The following is a 16,043-nucleotide window of genomic DNA, read 5'->3' as shown; positions in this document are numbered from 1 at the left end:
CTCTAACCTAGTTACTGGACATAATGTCACCGTGTACCTTCTGAAGTCACCGCTTGAGCCAGCCAGAGATCTCATTGCCCTGTTGGCCTCATCTGTGGACAAGCTAGCCAGTGCCCTCCTGCCAGGCCTCAGGGCAAGCATGCAGCTCTCTCCTGATGCCTTTGGTGCCCAGGACAGCGGCTCGCTAGCTCGCCCCCGGACGAGGCATGCCAAGCCTGGGGCACAACAGCCTGAAGCAGGTCTTCAGGGTGGCTCAGCCAGGTGCCCCTGGACCGTCGTGCAGACATCCGCGGGTGTGTGGCTTAGGGGAGCGAGCATCTTGCACCGCCCCTGGGACACCGGCAGGGCCACCATCCCCGCAGAGGCGTGCGCTCTTAGAAACGCCGCAGCGCCACCTGCCGGCCGCGCTCGGCGGTGCTCAGCGGGCTGGACTTGGGGGCTGCTCGGTTAGCCATTCATTCTTTTGACTCCGTTTTGCTGATGAAGAAACCAAGGCGAGAAAAAGGTAGCTTAAGAGAAAGCAACCAAATGGGTTCACCCTGCCACCCAGCTGCAGAGTCTAACTTGCCACCCACCAGTTAATTAATACTTATTTGCAATGTTACACCCATGCCAACCTCATACACTGGCAGGATCAGTATCCAGGAAATGGCACAGACAGGTCTCAGTACCCAAGATCCGGAGCTGTACCAAGAACCTTCCAAGTCTGGGTATTTAGGGGAGGGTTGTAAGAACCTCAGCGTCAGGATACTGAAGGACTAAGTGGACGGTCCCAGGCACCACATTATGGTATCGACCTTGCTGAGTGGCATTCTAAAAGTTCTAGGCATGTGTGCCTCAGTTTCCCCACCTACACTATGTATAGGATAGAGACTACCATGTCTACTTTCCCATATTCTTCCCACACCCTGGATGAGTTAGCAGAAACCTCTACAGTGCCTCGCTGGGGCAGGGTTAGGTTTGAGTGGCCCTGTCCCTCACAGGGTCCCCCAGAGCTTACGGCTGTCACTGGAGGAAGTCTAGTGCACCCATCTAATGCTGCCCACAGCCCTCCTATGCCCGTCTAGCCTCACTTGAGGGGAGGATCTCAGATGGAGGGTAAGGGACAGATGGTGCCGGACCGGGTGCCAACCCAGCTGGATCCGGGCAGAGCCTGCTGTTGTTGCGAGCAAGTGCCAAGTACTGTGGCAGGACTGAACTCTGGCTGCACCTGGTGGGGGGGGGTCGTGTGGGGACCTGGCCTGGTGCTGTGTCTGACAAGCATGACCTTGGACTGGCCTCCCTCTCCTCTTCTGGCCCCCCAGATCTCTGCTGTCACAACTCTCCCATTCACCTTGCACCCCATCATCTCAGAGCCCTATTACACATGGCTCCTGTCACACCCAGACAGTGCCACCAACAGACTCTGTGAGCTTAGGCAAGTTGCTGAACTTCTCTGAGCCTTGTGATCTAGGTTTCCATCTGGAAAAGCCAGGCCTGGGGTAGGACAATGGACCTGTTCCCAGCAAAGCCTCAGAGGTCCACAGTACGCTGGCACTGTGTTTATCTTGTGCCATTCCCTCCTCACAGCCAGCCTTCACATACCCATTTTAAAGACAGGAAAATGGAGGCTTCTGTGAAGACAGTTGGGAAGTGGCTTCATGAGTCAGCATAGGCAGGGATTTAAACATGGATCAGCCACACCTCATCCTCAAGTCCAGGACCTGGTCATACACTGGGGGGAGGGGGGCAGAGCACACACCCCACAGAGGCTTAACACTTGGCTGTGCTACCCCTGAGGGGAGTGGTTCAGCTGGACCCCTCAGTGTATTTGTAGGTCAGCAGTTAAGGCTGAAATGAATCTGGGAGAGCCCTGTGCACCCCGAAGAACCCAAGAGGCTGCACACATCATGGTAGATGAACCACAACATATCAACACCAGCCACACCAGAATACCACGTAAGGGCACAGGACATAGAAGGATCAGGGGTAGGGCCTGCTCTTCTCCAGCTCTAGGTGAGTGTGGTCAGCTCTGTTCACAACTGAGTGTGACATCCCTGCAGGCTGTGACCATTTACCTGACACTGTCCATACACACAGAGATGTGCAGGCTCACACTTGCCCACCTGGCCTGCTGGGTGCAGGTGTGTTTGCCAGCTGAGCTCAGTCACACACCTGCACTTGTGTGTTCAGATGCTGGATGACCTATACACAGCTGCTGATGAGTGGATAGGAAGATGGAGGAGGAAGGAGGGAGGGAGGATGGAGAACCAGTAGATGACTAGGTGGATGGATGAGTACTGATGGATAGACTGGTGGGCAGATGTGCAGGTAGATGGTGATTGGATGGATAGTCGGAAGATGAGCGAGTAGGTGGATGGATGGGTGGATGAATGAATGACGGGTGGGCAGATGGAAGGAAGGATGGATAATGGATAGGTGATGGATGAGTGGATGGTTGGATAGGTGGATGGATAGATAATAGATGATAGATGCATGAATGGATAATAGATAGAAGGATAGGTAGTTGGATGGGTAGGTGGGTGGGAAGAGGAGCAAGTGGATGGGTGGATGGATGAATGAATGGGTGGATGGATAGATGGACAGATGGGTGTATGTATGTATGTATGTATGTATGGATGGATGGATGGATGAATGGGTGGGTGGATGAATGGATGGATGAATGGATGGATGGATGGATGGATGGATGGATGGATGGATGGATGGATGGATGGATGGATGGACGGGTGGTTGACATCTGGGTGAGAGGATAATAAAATAGAATCCTTGAAGGATGTTGTGTGGCTGCACTCGTGACCATTGTTTGCTAGTGAAAATGGGTTCCTCTTGTTCTTACGGAGCCCCATCATGTAAATGAGAAAACTGAGGCAGAAGGCAGGAAGAGACTGTTGTTGAGCTTCTGGAGGGTCCCAGGACTCTGTCCTCAGAGAGGCACCCGCCAGGTCAATGGACTGCAGCCATACAGACCTTGGACTTCACACCTTCAAGAAGACTGTTGGGGCCCTCCCTCTCCCAAAGTCCCTCCAGGGAGCTTCCCCCCAATCTCTTGCTGCCCTCTTGGCAGCTCTCCATCACTGTCCTCTAGCACCTTAGCCAGCCGGGTGTTCTACCCAATTCACTTCAATCCATCCCGACTCTGCGGGGCCAGAGACTGCGCACTGTGGATGGCGCTGTGAAGAACTTTTCTTTTTTCTTTTCTTTTCTTTTTATGATCGAACAGGGGCCTCCTTAGAGGTTCCAGCAGGGTCCTGGTGACTTCATGGCCAGGCCGTGGGTGATGGCACAGGGGGTGGAGCTAGAGATATCAGTCCCCAGGATTGGCCTGTTTCTGGTGATGTCACCGGGGGTGGAGCCACTGGAATCAGCTTTACAGATTGGCCAGGCTCCACGTGATGTCAGAGCAGGATGGACTGTGAACTGAACAAGAAGAACTGAGGCTGAAAGGTGCCAGCCAGAAGAGAAACACAGGGTCCCGGCCAGCTTGCTTCTGAAGAGGTTGAAACTTTCAAACCCAGAGAAGCGAGGAGAAGCTACAGCAGATGCTTGTGCATCGCTAATATGAAAAGCAAGACCTGTGCCGCACTTTGATTGATGTTGAAACAGGGTCTTGCTATGTAGCCCAGGCTAACCTGGAAATCCTGATCCTCTTGCCTCCGCCTCCCAAGTGCTGGGTTCACAGGTGGGTGGCACCATACTCGGTGTTTGTGGCATAGGGCTGGAAACCAAGACCTGGCAAGTTCTCTACCAATTCAGCCACAGTCACAGCCTGCCTGTGGCTCTCCTTGTCATGAGTCACCTTGGCAGTCTTTGGAGGGGGATTGACAGGAGCGCGCACAGTGAGAGCACGCATGCGCGAGTGAGTGCGTGGGTATGTAGGCCAGAGGTCAAACCTAGGTGTCATTCCCCAGAGCTGTCCACCTTGTGTTTTGAGACAGGACTCTCACTGGCCTGGATCTCACCAAGCGGTCTCGGCTAACTGGGCATCTTCCTGTACCTGCCTCTTGCAGAGCTGGGATTATAGAAGTACATCACCAGACTCTACTCTTCACATGCGTCCTGGGGATTCGAACTCAGGTCCTCTTGCTTGTGCAGCAAGCCCTTCACCCGCTGAGCCACTTTGGGCAGTCTTGCAGAATCCAGGTCCAGTGTTTTGTGAGATGCCTTGACTTGGTTCTTCCAAGGCAGTGGTTCTCAACCTGGAGGTCGCATATCAGATGTCGTGTATATCCGATATTCATTACAACTCCTAACAGTAGCAAAACCACAGTTAGGAAGTCACGATGAAAATAATGTTATGATTGGGGGGTCACCACCACACGAGGAACTGGATTAAAGGGTCGCAGCATGAGGCAGGTTGAGAACGATTGGTCTAAGGATTTTTGTCATGGTTAGACTGAGGGTCTGGATGGAGGGGACCCAAGAGAAAAACGTACCTTGTGGCCTCACTGGGGCTCTGAGATGGGCCTGGAGCATCAGGGGGTGGGAGCTGGGACAGGAGTGATGGGCACATTCCAGCATTTTAGTGGGGGAGGGGAGAACCGGCTGAGGTGGGAGGTGATTCAAGGGCTGGAGAGGAGCAGACGTGAGGTGTGAGTGTGAGGTGCAGGTAAGCCGACTTAGACCTCCTGGGCTGTACTCTGCCGTTGTCGGGGTGTAGGACAGATATGCAGAGGACAGGGGGACCTCCACTTCAGGTTTGGGCTGGCGGAGCTGACCAGGAGAAAGGAGCAGACCCAGCTGCAGACAGAGGTGACTGGGCGCTGTTATCTGTTCCTTCTCCTGGTGCGGCCCCCCGACATGGAGCTAGGTGAGGACACAGACCTGAAGGCCACCCCTGCATTCTAAACACTGTCCCCACCCTGGGCCAGGGCCCAGAGGCCTCTGTAGAGAGCCGAGGCTCAGTCCGTTACCCAGCAGGGTCCAGGCTGAAGTCCCCTCCCCATGTGCCCCCTTACCCCCGCCCCCACCCCTCCCTGTAACCCCCACATCTGCCTGTGCACCCAGCCTGAGTGGAATACATCCTCACAGCTGTTGACACTCCAATCCCATCACTGACTGCCGGACCCCACTGTAGTACTTACCTGGAGAAGCCTTGGCAGGTAGTGAGCTTCCCATCCCCAGGAGGAACCAAATGAAGGCTGTTGCTGGGCCTAGTGGTGGGCATGCTGGGGGCAGAGCTTCCTCTAGCCAGTGTAGGGATCAGGTTCTGGGTCAAACTGACTAGGTGCCCACTCTCTGCCCTACATCCCAGAACTCATGGACTGCTGTCCTGCCAACTCCATCAGGCCACATGCTAGCCATAGAAGCCCCCATCCCTCCTCATCCTGCTCCAAGTGACCCTGGAGACCCCACAGAACCCATGTGTCAGCTCCCTCCTCTCACAGTGCTGACATCCTATCCCCAGCCCAGGCTTGTGGTGGGGACAGGCCCAGGGACACTGCCGCCCCTGCTTGACAGTCCAGGACAGACAGTGACCCTGAGGCAGGGAAACTGAGGCCCAGCAAGAACGATGGACCTTGCCCAGGGCCTCAGGGACAACACAGCTCTCGGCATCTCTTGAAAGCGCACTCTCATCCATAAAGCCCACATACAAGACCATGTAGCCTGTGTGCACACATACATACTCACGGGTCTGCATACATGAGGACTGGAGAGTCCCAGGCTCCTTCTGGGTCTCTTTTGCTTGTGACACATGGGTACACGTGGTGTGGCAAATGTGTGACATGCCACACATGGATGCCCTGTGTCTGCCACAGAAAATGCACTTTAAAACACGTAGGTGAGCCGGGCGGTGGTGGCGCACGCCTTTAATCCCAGCACTCGGGAGGCAGAGCCAGGCGGATCTCTGTGAGTTCGAGGCCAGCCTGGGCTACCAAGTGAGTCCCAGGAAAGGCGCAAAGCTACACAGAGAAACCCTGTCTCGAAAAAACCAAAAAAAAAAAAAAAAAAAAAAAAAAAAAAAAAAAAAAAAACACGTAGGTGACATGCCCTTTGCCACATGGTGCACGATGGCAGGCCATGCACACGTGTGGCTGCTGAGACATACCTTGCTGAGCCCAGGGACCAGGGGCTGTGGCAGATCTACCAGTCTGGGAACACGGAACATCATGTTAGTCCATGAGTTTGCCGAGACCTGCTGAGTACCAGGCACCAGAACGGAGCAGCAGATAGAAGGGGTGGACCCACTGTGTGGCTGGGACTCATGTTCTGGGGAAGGCCAATGACAACTAATAGCCAAATGTCCAGGTGACTGAGGGGAGGCAAGCAAGAGGAGAGGGGACAGGACTCTAGGGTAGAGCCGAGCAGGACCACGGGAAAACGGACAGCCAGGGTGGCAGGAGAACTGAATGGCAGCCCCAGGCATCACAACCAGCCAGTGCGAAGGCCCAAGGGCAGGAGGTCACTGGCCTGTTTAAAACCTGTGCTGCTGGATCAAGGGAGGGAGAGGAGAGAGAGGCTTTGGGCCCTTGTGGCTTCATGCGCCCTGACTCAACCTGGGCCTCCAGGGAGCAAGTAACCCAGTTAGACACTCAAGGTCTCAGGTCACAGGAAGCTGAGCTTCTGGAATAGGGGGATGTCGTGGTTTGAAATAGGAATGGCCCCTATAGACTCAGATGTTTGAATGTCTGGTCACCAGGGAGTGGCACTATTATGAGGTGTGGGCTTCTTGGAGGAAGTGTGTCACTGGGGTTGGGCTTTGAGGTCTCAGAGGCTCAAGCCAGGCCCAGTGTCGCTGTCTCTTCCTGCTGCCTGCTGATCTGGATGTAAAACGCTCAGCTACCTCTCCAGCTCCATGTCTGCCTGCACGCCACCATGCTTCCCAGCATGATGAGAACGACCAAACCTTTGAACTGTAAGCCAGCCCCCAATTAAATGCTCACCTTTAGAAGAGTTGCCATGGTCATGGTGTCTCTCCACAGCAACAGAACACTAACTAAGATGAGGGGCATTAGCTAGGACTTGGGAAACCCACTGCAGGAGCCTGGCCCACCAATTTTGGAGGTGCCTATGATTGAGAATGTCCCCACAGGACTGGCTGGCACCATGGAGAGGTGGGGGGAGGGGCAGCCAACAATCTTCAAAGTCCAAGCAACCCAAGCTCACTGCACTTGAGGGAAACTGAGGCTCGGGTTGGAGAAGCCCCAGCTTAGGTCCTTCAGGAATGAAGTACTGAAACTATTTTGTTGTGGTTTGGTTTGGTTTTTTTTCGAGACAGGGTTTCTCTGTTGCTAAAGTTTTCCTGGTCCTGCCTGGCCCACGGTCAGGACAAATCTCTCTCACCTGCAAGTCCTGCAACCACTCAGACCCAACTAAGTAAACACAGAGACTTATATTATTTATAAACTGTATGGCTGTGGCAGACTTCTTGCTATCTGTTCTTATATTTTAAATTAACCCATTTCTATTAATCTATAGTTGCCATGTGGCTCGTGGCTTACTGGTATCTTAACATCTTCTCATGGCGGTGGCAGCTGGCAGCGTCTCTCTGCCTCAGCCTTCCACTTCCCAGACCTCTCCTCTCTCTTTGTCCCGCCTATACTTCCTGTCTGACTACTGACCAATCAGCGTTTTATTTATCAATCAATCATCCACAGCATTTCTCTGTGTTGTTTTGGGGCCAATCCTGGAACTCACTCTGTAGACCAGGTTAGCCTTGAACTCACAGAGATCCGCCTGGCTCTGCCTCCCGAGTGCTGGGATTAAAGGCATGTGCCACCACCGCCTGGCACTTACTCAAACTATTTATTGGGAACCCTGCCGCTCCAACCAGGCATTCCAGGGCACAACTGGAACATTCACAGGGAGGGGCTGACCAAAGCCAGACCACCCCTGACAGAGGCGCTTACACCTTTTGCAGGGGTTGGATGAGAGGTAGGACTTACTGAGTCTACTAGAAGCCAGAGCAGACAGTCTATAATCATCTTCAACAGCCAAGACGGTCAAAGCTAAAGGCATTGGGAAAGCCGGCCAGCCTTCCAAGCCGGGAAGTAAAGCACAGAGCGGAGACATTCCTGTGAATCTTGCCCCACTGAGGTCCCATCTCTTCCCTCCGGCAACTCCGTGACAGCGGGAAACCGCATGTCCCAGCCTGGGCCAGATCGCCACCTGGCCTCACCTGCCCTGTCCCCTTAGGAGCCATTTACCTTCCAAAGCCGGTCCAAGATATTAATTAAGATAAATTTCCTTCCATTCTGAGATTCCTTTATCATGTAATTTATCAAAATTATGTTAATTATTTCTTTAAGGCACCAAAATTATTACCTCTTTTGTGTCTGATTTGTGTTAATATTCATAATTTAATAATTCAATATCCTGGCCATCTGGCCAAGGAGCAGGGTACTCTCCCTCCCTCTTGCCCGAGCCAAGACTTTGCCTCAGTCCCATGAGCTCTCAGGGACCTGGCTGCCCTGTTCCCAGTGCCTGAGCCCCTCACCCGGGCCCCCAGGACACTGGCAGGGCCCCTGCTCGGCAGTCCCCAGTTGCAGCACACAGGTACGAGGCACCCGCCACTGCACTTGGCAGGTGAGGCTAGCTGAGTTGACGTTTTCCACACTTTGTGAGTTTTACGCTGTAATTTGACATAATTAATGCCTACATTACTGCTGATAATTTAGCTAGTTAATTAAACTCGGAGGAGATAATTAAGGAAAGGCTACTGCTTGAGTTGCTAATTGTTTCTGTCATTATTTCTAGGGGGCCGACAGCTGCCGGCTGAGTCATCCTATTCCATCAGCTGACGGGGTCATGTGACGCGGGGGGCCTCCCCTGGGACCCCCCCCCCACACACACACACACACACTTCCAGGGGAGGGAGCGCACAGCCAGCTACCTGGCTGTTACCTGGAGCCTTGCCAAGTCCGGCAAGGCCTCAGGGCAAGGCTGGCACTGTCCCCTCCCCCTCAGAGTACAGGGTCCCTGCCTGACAGTTCACCCACTGGGGGAGGGGGTTACATAAAGGTTATTAGAGAAAGCTGAGAGGCAGAGGACACCCGCACCCCCACACCCCTACATCCCCAACTCACCCTCCAACAGAGGCCAGCCTTCAAGTCTAAAAGGGTTGGAGTGGCCCCTAGTAGCAACCCCTCAGTCTTCTTCTGTACCGGTCAGATAAGAGGTAGAACTTACCGGGCCCTCCTAATCCTTCCAGAAGCCAGGATGGATGAGAATGACAGAGGATTGTAGGAGTGAGGCTAGCCTAGCCACCCTGTCTTGGCGAGCATGAGGAAGGCCAGGGTGTTCCCAAACTGCAGCCTCCCTGCTTCACGGGACTGTGGACAGGAGATGACTCCTGGACAGTGTGGAGGGGAACCCACAGACAGCACCAAGTAGCCATGGGATTTGGGGGCTAGAGCCAGGGCTCCATCTCTGAGGAGCTCACAGTCCGAGGACAGAGGACGGCACGACATGGACGGATCCAGCAGGAGACTAAGCAGGCCATCAGAGCTCTCCTGCCGAGTACCTCAAAAAATTCTGGGTTCTTTCCCCCTCCAAACCAGAAGTCTGCATGGCAGAAAGTTCCAGATGACCTCACCCATGCCTCGGGAACACGAACAGGGTACCCGCTAGAGCATTCCCTGTCTCTGCCCCACCGGTCTCTGCCTGGCGGCCCTCTTCTCCCTCATGGTACCAATCTGGCTGCTGAGGCTCCTTGAGTCCCACATCCCACCCCAGCATTCTCCATCCCGGGAGCGGGGGGCGTGCCTCCAGCTAAGATAACAGGAGGTTTTTGGAACTAGAACATGCAGGCTTCTTCCTTTTAAGCCTTTGAGTTCTAACCTCCGCTGGCGTCAGCTTCCGAACCAACTCACCCAGCCTTTGGCCAGCACAGGTGTCGGTTTAAGACAGTGTCCTCATCTGCCAGGGCCTAACTCCTCCGGTGCTCAGAGTGGCTGCCATTGACCAGCTCTCATTCCTCTCTTCCTCTCTCTGGGCCTTTCCTAAAGCCGCAGGAGGCAGCCAACGCAGACCAGCATGGGAGTATTTTCTACAGTTTCCCCAGCCTTGATGAAACACCAATGTAGGTTTAGACAGGGGTTACTGCAATCCCACAGGAAGCACGAGGAGTTGTACCCCAAAGCTCTTCCTTAGACATGGTTTTTTGCAGGTGTAATTAAGTCAGGGTGTTAGTAACTAAATGCTGCTGTATCCTCATGACCAAAACACCACAGAGGAATAACGTTAGGAGGGAAAGGATGGATTTGGACTCATGGTTTCTGAGGTTCCCATTTATCGCGCGATGGAGGGAGTGAGGAGCGGAGACTATTCACATCCTATTGGACCAGGAAGCAGAGAGCAAGGCAGGAAGCAGAGGTGAGCATAACTTTCCAAGTCCCGCCCCCAGTGATATACTTCCTGTAGCGGGCCTCCAACTCCTAAAAGCTCCAGGGCCTTCAAAGTAGTGCCACCTGCAGGGGACCAGGCTCCCAACCAGGAGCCTGGGGAGGGGGACACCTCATATCCACCCCTAAAAGCAAGGCTGGCTGGCAGAGGCTGTCTTGGGTGTCATGGGTCCCAGGCGCACGGCTGGCCTCTACCCGAGAGGGAAACTTGGGTACACCGGCGCGGGGAAGGATGCCCAGTGGGATAAGTGGAAAGAAAACGGGGGAGAGAAGTCCACAGCCAAGAATCCTGCCAGCCACGCCACACTGGCCGAAGCAGATTCTCCCGCCGCGCCTTCCCTTCCCAGAGCACCTCACCCTGACTCCCACAGCTCAGACTTCTGGCTTCTAGAACTCTCCATTCTGAAAAACAAGTGTTTGCTATTTTAAACCCCCAAAGAATACTTTCATTTCTTCAGCCGTGGGGCACACGTCCATACCAGGTCTTCTTTCAGAACCAGGCTATCCCTGGCCCGCAGTGACCCAGAGCCATGTGACTACACCCTGGCCAATGAGAAGAGAGCAGGCTACATAGGCGGTCACTGGGGTCATTTGATTGACACCGTCCGGTTTTCCTTTTCTGAGGGTTCTGTTCTCTCCGCAGGGCAGCCAGGACCAGTGTGAGATGAGATGATAACTCAGACACGATCCGGACTGGGTTGGGGCCCTCCTGTAGCCGCTCCCATGACCCCTACCCCATCAGTATTAACAAGCCGGCCTCTGTGTCCTGGGCAGCAGCATCCTACTCCTCCTCAGAGCGACACGGCCCCCATGATCTCCTCGCAGAGCCCCAGACTACATGCAATTCCCTTCGTACTCATCCATCCTTGATGGCTGGACCTGAGGGGGTCTCTTCTTGTTCGCCATTGGACTTGTACTAGCCAGCAGTTAGAGATAAATTCTTTGGAGTCGAGCATGGCACAGACCTATTATCCTGGCACCTGGGAGACTGAGGCAGGAGAACCACGGCTTTGGGGCCAGCCTGGGTTCCATAGTGAAGCTCTACCTTAGAAACAAAAACACAAAATAAAAAGACCTGCTGGAGGGGCAGCCGATGGGGGGCAGAAGGAAGGGAAGGGGGTGGGGGAAGCCACTGACTTTCCCTACTGGCAGATATAGGACACATTCCCTCCGTGACAAGCTTCCAGGTGGCACAATGGCCTGGAGAGGACAAGCAGCTGTGAAGGTCCATGTAATCCCCTTAACACAAGTGAGGGTCAGGAGACTCGAGAAACCCAGCCCAGGTCATGGGAGGCAGGGTAGGCACAGGAACGTTCAGCAAGCTGATGCCCCAAGTAGGCGATTGAGCCTACACCCTCAGGGTGTGTGGGGGACATCAGGCAGACGCCACCCCCAGAGAAGATCTCCAGTGACCCAGCGGAGTCACACAACTTACAGATACACAACAGGAGCCCCAAGGGAAGGGCGTGCGCAGGACCTGAAATTCTCTGAAAACCACATTTTAAAAAACGAGTCAAGTGGTTGGCCAGATGGTTTGGCCAGTAAAGGCGCTTGATATCAGCCTGCAGATGTGAATGTTTCCCTCGAGACAAACAGGGTGGAGGGGAGAACTGACTCCCCACGTCGTCCTCTGACCTCACACACATGCCGAGGCGCTTAAAATATTGCCATTTGAATAATTGTGATGCAAGGGAGGTGCTAGGGATATGGTGTCTGTTTTTCTCGGTCTCTCTTTTTGGTTTTTTTTTTTTTTTTTTTTTTTTTTGAGACAGGGTCTCACTGTGTAGTCCTGGCTATCCTGGAATTCACTTTGTAGAGCAGGCTGGCCTCGAACTCATGGCAGCCTACCTGCCTCTGCTTCCTAGTGCTGGGATTGAAGGTGTGCACCACTATGCCCAGATGCTGCATGCTTTCTATTGAGTGCTCTCAAAAATCCCACAAATAGGGCTGGGGTGTGGCTCAGTGGTAGAGCCCCTGCCTAGAATCCCTGGGGGGGGAGGATGTGACTGGGGTGTGCTCAGTGGTAGGATGCAGTCAGTGAGGACTGGGGATGTCACTCAGTATTAGAACAGCTGCCCAGTGTACCAGAGGCTTTGGGTACAATCCCTAGCATCACAGAAAAGGAGGCAGATCCTCATACTTAAAGCTCTGGCACACCTTTATTCCTCTGGCCATGATTCAGGTCTCAACAGCCACCTGTGGCCAGTGGCCATTGTAGCATGCTGCTGGGCATTGAGGATTCTGTTTCCCCATCAGCAGTGGTTAACCTGCATGTCCCTTGTCATCTGTCGCATGTCAAAAGACAGCCAAGTGTCCTCAGCTGCCAGGACTGAGGTTTGGGGAAACTAGAAGCTAGAGCAATTTTTACTTTATGATGCTGTAGCTGGAATACAGGGCAGCACCCATGATAGACAGACAGGGGCTCCATCACCAAGCCACGCCCAGCCCCTCACTGGGGGATTCTAGGCAGGGGCTTCACCACTGAGCCACACCCCAGCCCCTCACTGGGGGATTCTAGGCAGGGGCTTCACCACTGAGTCACACCCCAGCCCCTCACTGGGGGATTCTAGGCAGGTGCTCTACCACTGAGCCACACCCCAGCCCCTCACTGGGGGATTCTGGACAAGTGCTCTACCACTGAGCTACATATACTCCCACCTTGTTTTTTCACATTTTTTAATATTAGAGTTGATTACATTTATATAATTGTTTGTGAGAGAGTTTGTGTGTGTCCGTGAGCCCGTGGTACATGTGTGGAAGTCAGAGGAAACCAACCTGTAGGAGTTGGCTCTCCCCTTCAGTCATGTGAATCGGGGGATTGAACTCAGGTCTTCTGGCTTGCTAGCAAGCACCTTTACTCACTGAGCCCTCTTGCCAGCCCTTCTTTTTATTCTGAGACAAGATCTCACTTACTTGCCCAAGGAGGCTTTAAGTCAGTGGTTCTCAACCTTCCTGATGCTGCCACCCTTTAATACAGTTCCTCATGTTGTGGTGACCCCCAACCATAAAATTATTTCTGGTGTTACTTCACAACTAATTTTCTACTATTATGAATCATAATGTAAATATCTGTGTTTTCTTATGGTCTTAGGCAAGCCCTGTAAAAGGATCATCTGACCCCAATGGGGTTATGACCCACAGGTTGAGAACCACTGCTTTAAACTCATGGTGTTTCTTCAGCCTCCCTAGTAGCTGGGATGAAAAGCCTGTACCACAAGCCCCTACTCACAGGAAAATTCTTAAAACATCAACGCACCAATCCCAAAGTGGTCCCACTGTCCCTCAGCCCCTGACCTCAGCTACCTGACCTCTAGTGACAGAGACACAGCCATCTCACCAGGCACCAGCCCAGCATTTGACATCTCCATCTACAAACCTGCTCCTTACTGGAAATTTCTTCCCCATAAATAACAAGGCTAGAAATGGTCCACATTGGGTATCTAATGTTTGAAAACCATTGATTAAGTTTTACACGACCGTGTGAAAGCGAACACAAAGATCCTTGCTTTTTAATTTAAGGAGAGAATATGATGTAATTTCAATTTGAGATAAGATAAAGGTGTCCTCCAGGCTGCGCCTTCAATTGGATTACATCGGTGTGTTTTATAAAGTGCCAGCGGCCTCAGATGAAGGTATGGGGATTTTCTTTATTGGAAGTTTAATGGGCCGCACTCGGGCTATCCGTCTCCATCAGCAGCTCCAATCACCTGGGAGACTAGTTAATGCAGAACCCCCCCCCCCAACTCCAACCTGGGAACGGAGGGATAACTGTGCTTTTTTGGTGATGCCCAGCCCAAGGAGAGAGGACACCTCAGAAGACCAGCAACAGGCTCCTGGCACCTGCCACAGATACCTGGTCAGAGATCTCTGGTGAAGTATGGTGTGGGTGGTAGGAGAGGGATGTTCCAATGCAGACCGGGTCCGCTGGGCTCCAAATGTGTGAGGCAAGTGGGAGCCAAAGCAGGCACTTCAGGGAGGAGCAACTGCCAGATGCAGACCACAGAAGGAGCTGGTTGGCAGGTGTCAGGACTGGACTCCCTTGGCTGCCCCAGTCCTGAAAGGGTGAAGTCTCCAGGAGGATGGGAGGGACCATGGAATTCATGTCCACCTCTCACTGCACATGGAACATCTCAGGGCTCTGAACTCCCCATGTGACCCTTGAGTATCTCCCATGAGCCTCCCACGCTGGGGTACCCACACCCGGCTGTGGCCGAGCATCCACGAAGGCAGGACTGAGGAGAAAGGGATACAGTTGAGCAAGCCCACAGCACCCTCCAGCCCTGGGCTCCAGGTACGGTCCCCAGCTCTGAGATGATCTCAGGGAGTCCTCGGGGGTCTCTGAGTCACCTTCATTTACCCGTCATCGTCTCCAGTTGGCTCTAGAGTGCAACTCCAGGGCCCCACAGCAAGACGGTGCACGACTGAGCTCAGCCAGGGTCTGCCTCTGTGCCGGTGGACACTGGCTGCCTTGATGTCCCCTGAGGCTGGAAAAGCAGCTGATGGTTCAAGACACAGGTCTTCCTCTTCATCTGTTCGTTCGTTCGTTCATTCATTCATTCATTCATTCATTCATTCATTCAGAAAATACCAGAGAAAATACCCACTGTGTGTGAGGTACTCTACTGGCACATGGGGTCCACAGTGGGAGAGAAATGAACCCCCCTGACCTCAAGGTCATCCACCTCAGATATCAGGAAACAGAGAAACATCCGAATCTGGTGTTCAGGACTCTCTGGGAGAACAGAAAGGCAGAGTTACCCAGAGACCTGGAAGTAAGGAGCCAGTTGTGAGGCAGAGAGCGTGTGCAAAGGCCCCGGGTGCAGTGCAAAGACCCTGGGCACAGTACAAAGGCCCCGGGCACAGTGCAAAGGCCCCGGGCACAGTACAAAGGCCCCGGGCACAGTGCAAAGACCCTGGGCACAGTGCAAAGGCTCCGGGCACAGTACAAAGGCCCCGGGCACAGTGCAAAGACCCTGGGCACAGTGCAAAGGCCCCGGGCACAGTACAAAGGCCCCGGGCACAGTGCAAAGGCTCCGGGCACAGCAGCACAGCAGTAGAAGAGGAAGTGAGAAGTACTTCAGGGAGGTGAAGCCCTGTAACAACAAGGACATAACCATGTTCCCAGACATAGTGTGTGTCTTAGGGTTTCTATTGCTGCGGCAAAACACCATGACCAAAAAGCATATTGGGGAGGAAAGGATTTATTCAGTTCACACTTCAGCATCGCTGTTCATCACTGAAGGAAGTCAGGGCAGGAACTCAAACAGGACAGAGTTGTGGAGGCAGGAGCTGATGCAGAGGCCACGGAGGGTGCTGCCGTTTACTGGCTTGCTCCCCATGGCTTGCTCAGCCTGCTTTCTTATAGAACCCAGGACCACCAGCCCAGGGATGGCCCCACCCACAGTGGGCTGGGCCCTCTCCCATTAATCACTAATTGAGAAAATGCCTTACAGCCGGATCTCATGGAGGCATCTCCTCAACTGAGGCTCCTTCCTCTCTGATGACTCTAGCTTGTGTCAAGTTGACACCCAAAACCAGTCGGTCCAGTGTCCTAGTCCCTAAGGTCAACCTCACCTCCTCCACTTCTCCCCACTACAGCACCTGGAGCCCAGAGCCCGACCCCAGTCCCACCTGGTTCCCAAAGCCCAGAACATCCTTCAGCATCCTCTGATCCTCAGGGCTGAAGACCGTTGTGGACATGAG

The sequence above is a fragment of the Peromyscus leucopus genome, chromosome 23 (genome assembly GCF_004664715.2).
Source record: "Peromyscus leucopus breed LL Stock chromosome 23, UCI_PerLeu_2.1, whole genome shotgun sequence".
In the NCBI taxonomy this organism is placed as follows: Eukaryota; Metazoa; Chordata; class Mammalia; order Rodentia; family Cricetidae; genus Peromyscus; species Peromyscus leucopus.
Note: the sequence above shows the minus strand (reverse complement) of the source record.